The sequence below is a fragment of the Gopherus evgoodei genome, chromosome 6 (genome assembly GCF_007399415.2).
Source record: "Gopherus evgoodei ecotype Sinaloan lineage chromosome 6, rGopEvg1_v1.p, whole genome shotgun sequence".
Taxonomy (NCBI): Eukaryota; Metazoa; Chordata; order Testudines; family Testudinidae; genus Gopherus; species Gopherus evgoodei.
This window is the reverse complement of record NC_044327.1, coordinates 70,068,485-70,080,930: the sequence shown is the minus strand read 5'-3', so window position 1 is coordinate 70,080,930 and position 12,446 is coordinate 70,068,485. Positions and strand designations below refer to the sequence as shown.

Genomic DNA, 12,446 nt, shown 5'->3' with positions numbered 1-12,446 from the left:
AGGGATGACTTAAAAAAAAAAGTGGAAAAAAAAGCCCTTCATTTCTGTCATGTATTATTTACTTTCCATAACTATATGAATAATAAAATTATATATTATATACATTGCATCATATATGCTGTTGATAGGCTATTAATGACTGCCGTTTCACATGTGTGGGTCCCCGCCACTCCCTGGGGGTGTGCACATGTGTTGGTCCCAGCTGCTCCCTGCCCCCCTCATTGAAGCAGGTGTGCAGGGTTACTGCCCTGGAAACTGCAGGGCAGCAGTGGTCATGGGGCTGGCTGGAGGCAGGGCAGGGGCTGACTGGAGGTAGGGTCTGGCTGCAGGCAGGGCAAGGGGTGTGGGGCTGGTTGGAGACATGGGGTGTGGGACGGGCTAGCTTCAGGCAGGGCCGCCAGGGGGTGCAGCAGAGGTTTGCAGGGCTGGAGACAGAGGAGTGCGGGACTGGCTGGCTTCAGGCAGGGCCGCCAGGGGGTGCAGCAGAGGTTTGCAGGGCTGGAGACAGAGGAGTGCGGGACTGGCTGGCTTCAGGCAGTGGGGTGCAGCAGGGGTTGACTGGAGACAGGGCAGGGGGTGTGGGCTGGGCAGGGTGTGCAAGGCTGGTGCAGGCAGCAGTGTGTGTGGGGCTGGCTGGCTTTGGGCAGGGCTGCAGGAGTGTGTGGCAGGGGATTTGGCAGGAGCTGGCTGTGGGCACGGGGTGCAGAGCTGGCTGCAGGCAGGGGGTGCTGGACTGGTGTGGGAAGGTCAGGGGGTGCAGCAGAGGCAGCTGGAACCCCAGCCCTTTAAGTAGCCCCCAAACTCCCTTCTACCCCGCCCAGGACCTTTTAAATAGCTGCGGGAGCGCTGGGGAATGCATGAGGGAGGCGGGGCTCCGGCGGCTATTTAAAGGACCGGGGTGGCAGAGGCAGCTGGAGCCCCGGGCCCTTTAAATAGCCCCCGGAGCCCCTCACTGCCCCAGCGCTATAGGGGCTATTTAAAGGGCCCAGAGCTCCAGCCGGGGTCGCGGAGCTTGCCACGCTCTGGCCGGAGCTCCAGACGGGAGAGCGGGGCTTGCCGTGCTCCAGCCGGAGCTGCCGGACTTGCAGCACTCCGGCCGGAGCGCGGCAAAGCCCCACCGCCCCGCTCTGCCAGCTGGAGCCCCGGCCGGAGCGCAGCAAGCCCCGCCGCCCCGGCTGGAGCTCTAGAGAGCGGGGCCGCGCCGCTCTCCCGCCGGCGCTTCGCTCAAAGGAGCGGGACCATGGAAGACCCAGGAGCAGACTGCAGCCGGGAACCAGGGTAAGTTTAAAAAAAAAAATTTTTTAAAAGGTGCCTTAGGCACGGGGCCCGATTCCCCGGAATCGGCCGTATCGGCCTAAAGCCGGCCCTGGTGGGAGCAGCATCCCAGGAAGGAGAGACTACAGTCACTTTTGAGGGTTGGGGTTTTCAGGGACCTTCACCCACTCCAGGAGCTGGAGGCAGGGGGAGCTACAGAGCCATCAGGGAGCAATTGGAAACCAACTAGTCTGAGCTCAGAGGGCTGACTGCTGCACTGAGCACTTTGTTTACATGGGGGTGGAGGTGGTCAAAGGGAAAGAGAGGCAAGCCTCCTCCTGCTCCACCTGTTGAGTGAGGCTCCTTGAGCCTGAGGAGAAGCTTTGATTGATTGCTTTTTCCAAGGAGGTAAGAAAATTAGGAAAAACAGCCAAGAAGATGGAATTTTTTCACAGATTAGGGGTTTTCCACACAGAGCCTGGAAGTTGCTGAAAACCTACAGTCTACTGTAGGTTTGGCAGGTCTGAATAATAAGAAAAATAATAAAGTGAAAAATTCTTCTATTCTGTCCACTTATCACTGTAATACCAGTTACACCCAACAACAACTGTTTGAAAACTAAAAGAAAATTACTAAACACAAACAGATGTGTTGGTGTAAAAAGGGTCAGAAAGCCATTTGGGCGTTGATTCTCCATGTTAGTTCGGTTCTCTTTCTCTTTTCAAAACTATTGTTTATTAATTAAAACTTTGAGAATGGTACCAATGTGAGTGCTATCCTAGGCACTACATTATAAAATCCATTCACTGCTATTTCTATGGTTTTCACAAGTTATTCAAAATTAACAATGAAATAGTTCATTGAACTGAATAGAGAGAAGCAAACATAAAATTCTGCCTAAGGCAACAGCTCTCGATTTTGTTTAACTTTCATCTCTTATGATCTATGATCAGTGACAGAAGAATTATCTGCATTTTCTCCATTATCCTCTACCTTCTTCTGACATTGGATGGCTCATGAACCTCCTCCAGCTAAGACATATAATGCAACTGAAAGGTGTTTCTCATTCTGATGAGTATTTGATACTGCAAACTACCATTTCTGCAGGCAGACAGGTAAGGGTAATAGACATCATCAGACAGCCAACATTTATTAATATTTGCCACAGAGAGGTATTTGAGATACTGAAGCCTTTCCTGCACTTAGAAAAGTGAAGTGTGACATCTTCTATATTATTGTGTGGTAACTTGGTAAATACTTACATCTTCCATGGTGAACATTGCATTTTGTTTAGTAATGACGCCTCCATTAGCAAAGAAATGCTGCTCAGATTAAATAATCTATGGTGCACACAGGGGCGGCTCCAGGCCCCAGCATGCCAAACCGTGCTTGGGGCGCCAAGCCATGGGGGACGCTCTGCCAGCGCCGCGAGGGCAGCAGGCAGGCTGCCTCCAGCAGTTTGCCTGTGGAGGGTCTACTGGTCCCGTGGCTTCGAAGCTGCAGGACCAGCAGACCCTCCGCAGGCAAACCGCTGGAGGCAGCCTGCCTGACATGCTTGGGGGGGCAAAATCCCTAAAGCCACTCCTGGGTGAACAGTTAAGATTCTTAAGCATAGTTTGCTGAAGAATGACTATACCTCACTTTGTGTCTGCCAATCTAGCAGAAATTCATAATTTTTAATTTAATAAAAAGGCAGGTCAGTCTGTCGAGATATAAGGTTCCCAGTATACTGTTTAACCACTTTTATTGCATCAAAATGTGGGAGGAAATCATCATCCAGTTCCATCCACCAAATCTTCCTTAAAACTTTATTCTTGGTTAGACTTGGTAAACACCTCCAAGAAATTCTTCCTGTAATGTTAAATATGAGCTTGTCATTGTCAGAGAGAGGCTGGTGTACTACCTTTCTCTTTTAGATATAAAAATGATTGAGAATTAACTCTTCTAATTTCTTAAAATTCTTCACACAGGGGTCCTTCATAGCTGTCCCACATTCCGGGCAAGAGAAATCTTTCCTTCACTGTGCATCAGCCTAGAAGCTTATTGTTTGTTTAGAGTATCAATGGACGATCTTTACCTAAACTCCATGTTCTTCAGACAGGACTAAGTTTTGCCAGTTAGCTTAAAGTAAAGGACAGTTTTTAAACTGTATTGTCTAACAGACATCTGGCAAACAGTCCCTTCATTCACCCACAGGCAAAGGATGTGATTTTTGGGAGCCCTCAATCAGCTCACACAAGGATATAGGACTTCTTACTCCCAGACTACTCCTAAGAAGTTATGTGAAACAAGGACACGCACCAGTACATGGTTAATACTAAGGTCTGGTGGTTTAATGCATTATTCTAAACCAACTAGTCCATTATTTTATTTACAAATATACACATGCATATTTTAGACCAGTCAGAGAGACAAAGTGTTTTGTTCTGTTTAGTTTACCAACTGAATTATGACATAGTGGATAATAATGTGTTAGAAAATTCAGGAGGCGCTGGCAGCCAGACTCCAGAAAATCCATTCATGATAAGACGTAATGTGAATACGCAAGTAACACTTCCATTATCTCTTCTTCTCCAACCTAAAGTATTATAAGGCCCAATTATCCCCATGGTTACCCAGATGCTGCTCCCATATTTGCACTCATGTAGATCAGGGAAGATTTTTGTGACAAGCAGAGCTGCTCACTGAATTCACCTTTCCCAATTTCCCCTCCTCAGCTTTCTGCCTAATCGCTATGAAATTGTTTCTGCTCAACATTGACAACTTTTTTACAATTATTAGAAAAGGCTTTCATTTAGATTTAAAATAACGAAAGCTGGAGCAAATTTTGTTGGTTTGTTTATTATACTCAAATTCCCAGCATCTTTCACTTCACTTTAATGTGCAAATTTTTTCACACAACTCTAAAGACTACTGTTGGAATCAAACAGCTCATGTTATCGCTAATAAGTACTTTAGGTAAATAGATGCACTGCCTTTTCTATTATAATCTACACCAAAATTTCAAATACCTGGAGCATCTGTTTTGATGTTCATTGTTTCTGCTGTAGTGCTATTAGCAATGTACAGAATCAGAGAGAGCATGCCAAATAAAATTTCCTAGCTTTTAGCATGCTTTACTTTGCTAGTCTATTTCTTAATGACAGCCACAGGGCAAAAAAGATGAGACTATTTGGGACAAGGGTGGGGGAAGTACTATATTATTCAAATTTTTTATAGCCACGTTAGAAAAAAAACTCTAGTCATGATGGACATCTCTTCCTGCTTATAAACATTTTACTTATAATTATAAAATGATCTCCAGTTTACTTATGATCTTGTATAATCAGTGAACATTCAAACACAATCAAATATGATACAAAGTGCTTAACACTAATAGTACAAAATTATAAATTCATATAAAGCACAGCAGAGCCTATTTTATATGCAACACAAATATCTACTGATCCAGCTGATATAATGTTTCAGAAGCCCAAATCATCCCAGTATTGTTCTCTTCTAGTCTTGTAAGCAAGAATTATATGTAAATCCAAATTACATGATATAGAATTACCTATGCACTTCATGCATACTTCTAATACTGTGTAATCCTTTACATTTGAATCCATTGATTGGTGCCAGATGAAATTAACAACTGTAGATGCTTGTTTCTATACCCACTGTCAAGTTTTTTGCAGATTTTTACCTGGATGTTACTCATGTCAAATTTACATCTTACAGCATTTTTCATTTCATTACAGTTATGTGTTATGATGAGCGCTGAATTTCAGGTCCTTTCTCTGAGCCAGAAGATGGAACTCTTGGATTGAATAAGCCAGTACCCTGGGCTAACACAGAGAGAGCCTGCCAAAGAGTTCGCCATAGAAATGTCTTTGTTCTCCAGAATTTTTAAAGCACTCTAACAGAAGGGAATGAGTACAGTGTCAGTCTTCCATATTTCTAGTGGAAGTGGGAGAATTACCCAGGGAAAGTGGGAACAGTCTGTACAATACATTTCTTTCCCTTCCTTCATATGAGCCAATAATCCATCTACCCATAAGGCCATTCCCGCCCCTTAACTTTCCTATAATATTATCAAATTTTATTTTCCCTTTGGATTACTCCTATCTTGAGTGCTTTGATTATGAGGTAGATAAATATTATTTCATCCATCTGTAATATGGATGAAATGAATACATGTATGAGTTGTGGGAGTCGCTAATGGAACCCAAGGGTATTGACTCCCAGTTCCCTGCTCTAAACATTAACACACACTCCCTCTCATAAATGACATTAATCAAAATGGAAACTTGTAGCTATTGAAAGCCTAGCTTTACCAATTCTTGGACCAGCATTTTAATTATATGGAATCAACACACTTCATTTTTGTCTAAGTTTACCTTTGATTTATTACATATATTAACAATACTTTGCCATAACTGGAGCTCTGAAATAATTGCTCCTTTGAAGGACTTCAAATTAATAGTTTGCCTGTATACCATATTGGCTCTGTCTGATTTATCTGATGGAAACATATGAGACTGTTGGGATGTATATAGGATATTTGATATTTTTTCCATATTTTCTTGAGCTGTTCATTATAATATAATTTGGATTTTTTAAAATCTCTGTCTCTGTGAATGTGACTTGTCATCTGGATAGGAATTTGTTAGTATGGTAGACATGGGTTATTTCTTTCTCTTTATCATTGTGTATTTGATCTGACATATACAATTCTATATTTCTTTATATTACTTTTCATTTTTAGATCTCAATTTACATTTTGTATCTTATGTATAACAGACCTTGCACAGTAGAAAATAATCATAAGTACACCCTTATCTCATCTGCCACACCCACATTTTCTGCTGGCCACTTCTGGCTAAAATCCATTCACTTTTCACTGTCTGGGTGATGCAAAGCAAATGGATTGTACTGGAAAATCTGGGCCAAGGACTCCAAGAACCTATGGTGATTATTCAGAAAACTGAGGGAGAAAAAGACTGTAGCAAATTTTGAGTTGTAGTTTTCCCTGGATTCGTTTTTGTCATCAGCAGCTAAACCACTGAAGATTCCACACAAACTTTATCTATGTAAAACCTTTTACATCTATGCAGTAGAAAAAAATCCAGAGAATTAATTCCCAACAACTAAAATTATTCTTTACAAATAATGAAAAATTCAAGTTAACATTAAGGGTACTAATAGAAGTAATATTGCTAATATCAGCCAATAGAGTTCCATACAGTAGCATACCTAAGGTCTGGTCTACCCACATTTTTTGTACCAGTATAAACTATTTAAATTAGGGATGTGTATCCCAGGATTTCTGGAACTGCCAGTTTCTGAGTTCCATTACAGGGACTCTGGAAGCCCTGAGATCTGCTGAAAAACTGGCAACCGAGGGCTCTCAGGGCTTCCAGGTTTCTGGCTCTGTGACAGATAGCTTGGAAGTCCTGAGTTCCTCAAATCTTATGAAGTCCACATGGCAGGCAGCCCTGGAAACATGGATCCCAGCTGGACCCTGGGATCTCCAGGAGTCTGCCAAGCGAGCTGACAGGAAAAAGGGCAGGTTTCCTCAAAATATTTGTTTTGCTGGAAAATTCCCAAATAGCTCTGATTCTCAGAGGTGAAGGGAAATAACAATACTAGCATAAGGCACTTTTACTCTGATATAGCTGGGTCTGCACTAGGGTTTGTACAATTATAATGCACTGGTAAAAAGCCATACCCCAACTGATATAGTTTTACTTCTATTACTTCCAAGTATGATCAAGAGTATGGAACGGCTTCCATACAAGGACAGACTAAAAAGATTAGGGCTGTTCAGCTTAGAAAAGAGATAATTAAGGAGGGATATGATGAAGGTCTATAAAATAATGAATTGTGTGGAAAAACTGAATAAAGAGTTGTTATTTATCCTTTCCCACAATACAAAAACCAAGGGTCACTCAATGAAATTAATAGGCAGCAGATTTAATACAAACAAGAGGACTTGCTCTTTTACACAATGTAAAATTAACTAGTGGACCTCATTGCCATAGGATGTTGTGATGGCAAAAACTATAACTGGGTTCAAAAAAGATACATTCATGGAGGATAGGTCCATTAATGGCTACTAACCAACTCCATGCTCGAAGTGACCCTAAACCTCTTAGTGCCTGAAGATAGGAGGGGATGTCAGGGGTGGATATCTCCACAATTGCCCTGCTCTGTACACTCTTCCTAAAGATCTGGTACTGGCTACTGTTGGAGACAGAATACTGCGCTAGATGGACCATTGGTCTGACCCAGTGTTCTTCAGTGTTGACCAGGTCTATGAGCATTGAAATCTGGCCCCTACTGAACACTTTACCTGAGCAAGTATGTATGAAAACAAAGAATCAGTGGCTCCTGGATCTCACTTCGGGAAACTAAAAGGTTGCACACTTTTTCAATATATAGGATAACTCGGAGCCAAAGAAATTACCTCCCTGCCAGTGAAATAGGGATCATGAATGTAAACATGGAAAGCAGAATAAACTCAGTTGCAAATATGAAAGCATGTATCAGACTCTGTATCATTTACAGTTAGTACAGAGCACAATGTGATTAAAGGAATATCTTCACTATGGATTTCATAAGCTACTTGAAAGATATTGCATGAAAAATAACCCTACAAACTCTGAATATTTGATAAAAATAAGCATTTTCCACTTCAAAAGAATATTACCCTGGGTGTTTTGTTTTTTTTTTAAGCTGATTAAAATGGCTTTGTTTTTATCTGGCTTTGATTTGAGAAAAGATACTATCATGCAGTTATTCATTTTAGTAAGATGACCATGTTATAGTGTGGTGCATAAACATCATCAGAAACTAGAAACTGGCCAAACTGTGGAGGATTTTGCTTTTATAAAATCAAAACTGAATCCAGGAATAGTTTAAATTTAGGCCCTATTTTATCTGAAAATATACAGGGAAGGGCAAAGAGGTTGGTCAAATAGCTGTAGGCTGTTGACCATCTTTCCCAAAAGCTGTAAGTGTGTACATAAAATAATACCCTAAATGTTATTTAAATTGCATTATTAAATTAAGAGGGCATATTTTAATACATCAGAAAAAAAAATATGCAAGCAGCAAATTCTTTGAGTTTCAACTTGTGGCATTCCCTCAACCCCATGTTTTGACATGGGAGTGAGACTCCCTGTATCCCTATAGAGTAGGCAGAATTTCCACCCTGTAAGTCATTGATTACACAAGATCCATGACAATATCAGCACACCTGCAAAAGCTCAGGTTGCCATTGGTTACCTGTCCTGAGTCCCTGCCGTAGCAGTGAATTAGAGTAGCATTAATGCTTTCTCTGATATCCACAGGAATCAAGCTCTCAGTGCATCTGTTAAGCACGTTCACCCACTCCTATGTATGGTCTCACATTTTTGTGAAGATCCACCCGAAGAAATATTCAGCAAAAGGGCTTTTGCAGAAGTCCCAGGGAGGAGAGAGAGGAGTGTGTCACAGAGCTGGTGCTCCCTCCTTTCTGCACACCCAAGGTTTGGATTCCCTCCACTCACAGCAGTACAGGGGAGAATCTGGCCTCATATATATTTAATTTCCCTTGATTTAAATGCTGTCATTGATGGGCTCTTGAAACACTGCACTTTTTCAGCTGTAATAAGTTTAGCTTGAACAAAATCCTAAAACACATCAATCACCTAGTTTTCACTCACTGGCCATGCAATGTAATGTTTCTTTTCTTCTCAAGTGCCTGAACAGTTTGAGTTGTGTCATGATATTTTCCTATTATTTTTACAGGCATGTAGATCATTATCTCATTAGTATGCAACCCTGACTGCCTCAAGTGACCTTATTTTGGCACACATTTCTTGCATACAAGTGGGGTTCACATAATACAATATGTCTAAAAGGTTGGATTCTGTTTCACTGACATAGAGAGTGGGAGAGAAGAATTTCAAAACCCAAATCCTTGGTAAATGTGGCCAAGCTATATAAAGTACTACTGTGTGCTACTACTAGCTCTGAACCTGGAAGGGAAAAACAGAAGTGGCCATTAACTGAGAGCACAGAGGATATTATTTCAGACAAGCAGGGATATATGTTGAATACAATGAGGAAATAAGAATGATTCCTTAGTGTTTTATGAACTTGATAGGAAGATCAAATTATATTATAATTCTTTAATATGCAGGGCCAAATCCAAAGAGGCACAGAGCATTTGCAAGTCCTATTGACTTCAGAGTCAGCTTCAGATGTAGAGCACCTTTCAGGATTTGGCTTTTTATTATTAGGTTGCTAAAACTTTACAGAATTCTCTTCTTAAGCTCATCTTTTTAAACAACACTGCTAGAACTGTTTACAAATGAAAAGCTTCATTTTTTTTAGTATACTTGGCTTGGTTTGCCTGTTGTATAAACCTATCAAAGTGCTGCTTGCACACTGTTGCATTGGCTCCTGGAAATACTAATCAAGTCCCTTGGATACATGCACATCAGAAAACCTTGTGCGGACAGCATAATAATACCAGAGAAAGCTTTTAAATAAGATCAATTTTCCTCAATATATCATGCATAGTTTGGAATAATCGGACACCTGGTAAAACATTTTTGAAATGCTGCAGTTTCTTTTTATCCAGTTTTAAGTTGAAGCATCTCTAATTCACATCCAAAATATTTTATCATCTTTTTTTTTCATTAAAAAAATAAATAAATTGTGACCTTTCTTGCAATTGGCTGAAACTTTCATACCTTCTGTTCGGGTCTCCACTAGTTAGAAATGGTTTTAGTTAGCTGGACCCATGCATTTCAGTCAATTATGAGCTTTTGTCTTGCTGTTACCATGAAGGACCATTTCTTTCCTAAAATGGTAAATAATGAGGAACATACAATTTGTTAGAGGTGCTCTGAGGAGTACATTGGCATAGGATCTGATTTTTTTTCTTATTCTTAATGAATAGAAATAGTTTTCATCAAATTAGATGGTATTTGTTCATTTTCCCCTGTCCCTCCTTTTAGGCCACAATTCAGAGTTAACAGCACAGCAATCGAGTGTTTGAAAGCTCTTAAAATATCCAAAGTGTACTTCAAGTAGCACTCTGTGTTTTTACTTAACTACTCCATTTATTTCAGTTTGTATGAAGCACATTATAAAATCAATTGAGGCAGACATTTTCAGTTGAAAAGCAGAAGACTAAAGGTTCATATTTTGTCAGTAAATAATGTGATAGAGGGAACAAGCAAATGGAGTAAATGAATCAAATGGAACTTATTTCAAAGCATGGAGGAAAGTTAAAGCAATAAGAGGGAAGAGTAGTAGAAGTGGCAGAAAGTACTGTACAGCCCATTCCATACACTTATGCAAGCTGTGGACCATAGAGACATGGTGCATAAGAAAGCACCTTATAGCCTTACTATGATGCTTTCAAAGGCAATATAAAGAAATTCAAGGCTTCTTCTAATTACCTTCTTGAGCAAGCCAATCAGCATGCAATCAGAGCTATGACTTTCATGTAATGCTTACTGAATGAACTTAGAATACTCGAGTTGGAAATTTTGGATATACAAACATAGGTCTGTAGACATGCAAGTTGTTTGTCAATAGTTTATTTTTCCAAAGGACAACATAGGAGTTATAATTAAAAGACAAAAGAATGTTTGATATAAAGTGTATAAAATGCATCTATACTGGAGCTTTATAGAACTGTTGGTCCAGAATCTTCGTGAAACCTAAATAGGCATATAAATGAGGGTAGAATTTGGCCCAATATCTTTTATAGTTGCTTACATACTCACAATAAATTTTGATTTATATAAAAATTGCATATATCTGAAGTGAATAAAAGATAACTATTAGAGTTAGTCAAAAATGTTAAAGAATTTTTTTTGGGGGTGGAGGGGAATTGAAAATTATATTAGTTCTGCAGGTTATAAAAATATGGTATTGGTTTTAAATTTTTCAATTTTTTTGTTGTATGTGTTTTAATGTTTGACTTTTTATGTGTATAAAAAGAGGAGAAAGAAAAAAAGCTGATTTTTCCAAAAATCTGAAAAAAAAAAGAACTGTACAACTTTTTTTTTATAGAAGGCCATTATAAAATAAAACAAACTTTTCATTCAAAAATGTCGACCATCTCTAGAACTTATCATGGTCATTATTTATTTTATTATTATAAATTTTTGTTACTTCTGACCTCAGGTAGTTTCTTAGATGGGGCCATTTTTAATACATTTACAAATGCAATTAAAAAAAAACTACTGCTTTAAGTTTATAAGAAAGAAAATGGCAATGTTTACAATCCAGTTTTAATAGTGGCATATTAAAGAAATACTGTAGTGGGGCTCCTTTATTAAACACTAATTACAGGGCACTGGAAAAGTGGATTGGATTTAGGTCATGAGAAGACACAAAGTAGAGCCACCAACCCAAAAGGGCTATTTCTGATGCCAGAATTGTCCATGAGGGGAAAAAATGTAAGGGGGTCTGCTGGGTGACTCAATGAAACAGGTAGAGCCATCTTGGGCAGGTGTTGATCTTGCACAGACTAATTTACTGCTCTTTGTGTAGTATTAAACAGCTGTCTCTGGGGTGAGGTCATATGATCTGATCCTTGGTCATGTATTGTCTGCTGAAGCACACATGAAGAATCACAGGTTCTGGCTGAGGACTTAACTCACAAAAAGTAGCAGGATGTAAGGGCAGGTGGCTTCAGGATGCTTTAATTATGCCATGGAGTTGCCTGCACAGCCAGCCCAGGATTGAAAAAACACATAGTTGGCTTAAATTGTGTGATGGGTTGGATCACAGAAAACCCCTTGTGAACTGCCAGCTGATGTGCTGAGACTACCTCTGAGCCCATTTTCCCTGGCAGATTGGAACTTCGGTGCCTTGCCTGGTTCAAGCCAGATATACTAGCCTGTTGCAAACCCAGACCCAGGTCTGAACTACATCCTCCAAAAGCTGAAGGCTTAACTGAAAACAGTTTAAGAAATGTTCCTATCTCCAACACTCAGATATACAGCTCCCAATGGGGTCCAAACCCCAAATAAATCTGTTTTACCCTGTATAAAACGTATATAGGGTAAACCCTATAACACTGGTAGAGAGATATGCACAGCTGTTTGCTCCCTCTCCCTCAGGTATTACTACATACTCTTTAATAAATTAAAAAGTGATTTTATTAAATACAAAAAGTAGGATTTAAGTGCTTCCAAGTAATA

The 12,446-nt window shown here is 40.1% G+C and overlaps 1 long non-coding RNA gene across 3 annotated transcripts; it reads left to right on the top strand.

The window, feature by feature from the left end:
- Positions 1 to 1,197: 1,197 nt before the first annotated feature.
- LOC115653998 lies at positions 1,198 to 11,238 on the top strand. Of its 3 annotated transcripts, none has more exons than XR_004001062.1 (4): positions 1,198 to 1,278; positions 2,208 to 2,369; positions 3,451 to 3,576; positions 4,995 to 11,238. It is a non-coding gene; the product is annotated as an uncharacterized LOC115653998 (long non-coding RNA). The 3 variants fall into 3 exon arrangements; XR_004001060.1 differs by having other exon boundaries at positions 3,225 to 3,576; XR_004001061.1 differs by lacking the exon at positions 3,451 to 3,576.
- The last annotated feature ends 1,208 nt before the right edge of the window (positions 11,239 to 12,446 follow it).